The sequence below is a fragment of the Elephantulus edwardii genome, unplaced genomic scaffold (genome assembly GCF_000299155.1).
Source record: "Elephantulus edwardii isolate Elephantulus edwardi_28Jun2011 unplaced genomic scaffold, EleEdw1.0 scaffold00299, whole genome shotgun sequence".
In the NCBI taxonomy this organism is placed as follows: domain Eukaryota; kingdom Metazoa; phylum Chordata; class Mammalia; order Macroscelidea; family Macroscelididae; genus Elephantulus; species Elephantulus edwardii.
This window is the reverse complement of record NW_006400049.1, coordinates 1,636,821-1,638,651: the sequence shown is the minus strand read 5'-3', so window position 1 is coordinate 1,638,651 and position 1,831 is coordinate 1,636,821. Positions and strand designations below refer to the sequence as shown.

At 38.9% G+C, this 1,831-nt stretch overlaps 1 protein-coding gene across 1 annotated transcript in view; it reads left to right on the top strand.

Moving 5' to 3' along the window:
* Nucleotides 1–1,831, top strand: part of KCTD8 (potassium channel tetramerization domain containing 8) — a 532,218-nt gene that overhangs the window by 493,346 nt on the left and 37,041 nt on the right. The window lies entirely within an intron of this gene.

The window sequence follows — 1,831 nt, the reverse complement described above, 5'->3', positions numbered from 1 at the left end:
CACAACAACAACAACAATATTGGCGTAAATATACACCAGATAAAACCATGTAAGGCTTATAGAATTCATTTGTAGAGCAAAGAAAATATTTTGCACTATTATTTGTTGCTTAAAAAGATTGTATTTTGTTTCCTCTTTACTAACCTAAAAGAGATGGTGTAAGTATATTTCCAAAGCCATGGCAATCTCACTGCCTAGAGACCTTGTGAATTCTTGTATCTCACTTCCAAACGTTTATCTTCTTTAAACTCATTGTTGTTATTTCAAAAATAAGTATAACAAAACAAACGGCTTCTCAATAATATCTACATCTACAATTCAGTGACACTGATAATATTCTTTAATATCAACACCTATTCTTGCTATCCTTTTTGAAAGCATTTGACCCTCATTAATGGAGTGGCATCCACTTTCTAAATAGCCTGCCTCCAGAAATTCTATGATTTTGTTAATAGTTGTATAAGGATTTCAGGCCTTTTGTTCATAGGGTGGCTATGAGTTGTGCTCGACTCGTAGGCAATCAGCAACAATACTACCTTCTAAGCAAGCCCTTCACTCCGTCCCTCCCATTCATTGCAGTTGTTGTTGTTATGTGGCATCGAGTCAGCTCCAACTCACAGCAACCCTATTGTACAACTCTGAACACTGCTTTACCTTGAGCTAATTTCATTGTCTCTGACACAACTACCTCAATTACCCTGCTCACTGGATCAATTCATCTGGCCCAGGGTCTTCTTCTCTTGCACTGTCTCTCCACCCTTCCAAGCATCATGTCCCTCTCCAAGGACTGGTCCATTCTATGCCCAAAGTATATCAGACAGAGCTTCAAAATCCTTGCCTTCAAGAAGCAGCCTGGTTTCACCCTTTCCCGGACTGACTTGTTTGTTTCTTAGCAGTCCATAGTATATTCAATACTTTTCTCCAGCACCACGACTCAAAGACATCAAGTTTTCTTCTCTAAGTCTTAGTCATTGTCCGGTTCTCTGATGAAGAGCAAGTAATTTCAAAGACCTTGGCCTGGATCAGGCACATCTCAATCTATAAACTGATATCCTTTCTCTTCGGTACTCTGGATAGGTCTCTGACAACAAATTTTTCCCAATTCATTATATTTTCTTTTGATTTGCTGGCTGCTGGTACCAAGAGTATTGATTGTGGAGGCAAGCAAGCTGAAGCTGTTAACAATCTCAATCTTTTCACCATCTGTCATGATGCTGCCAATTGGCCCAATGGTGAGAATCTTGGTTTTCTCATTTTTAAAAATTTTTATTTTACACTTTTTTACTTACAAAGTTCATATACATTGGTTTTCACACCAAGTCTTTCCCTTTACCCCTGCCTGCCCTGCTCTCCACTCATCAAATTGTGTGACGCTATAATTAAGCCCTCACTCCGCTGCTTCCCCCCTCTCCACCTTGGTTTCTCATACACATTCTACAATAATGATCTTATACAGTATTTGTCCTTATGGGACTGAGTTAGTTCACTTAGCACATGCTTGCCAGTACCTCCCAAGTTAGGTAGTAATTTACAAAGTCATTGCTCTTGCATGTTGCAAAGTATTCCATTGTGTAAATGTACCATACTTTCTCAGCCTATTTCATTGTGGTTATACATTTGGGCTATTTAATGTTCTTGCTATGGTGAATAATGCTGCTATGAACATTGTGTACAAGTCTCTGTTTGTGCCTCAGTTCTCCTTTTCTCAGGATATATTTCAAGCAGTAGAATAGCTGGGTCATACGGAATTTTTATGCTCAGCTTTTTGAGGAAGTGCCAAACCATCTTCCAGAGTGGTGGTGTATCATTTAACAATTCCACCAACAATGGA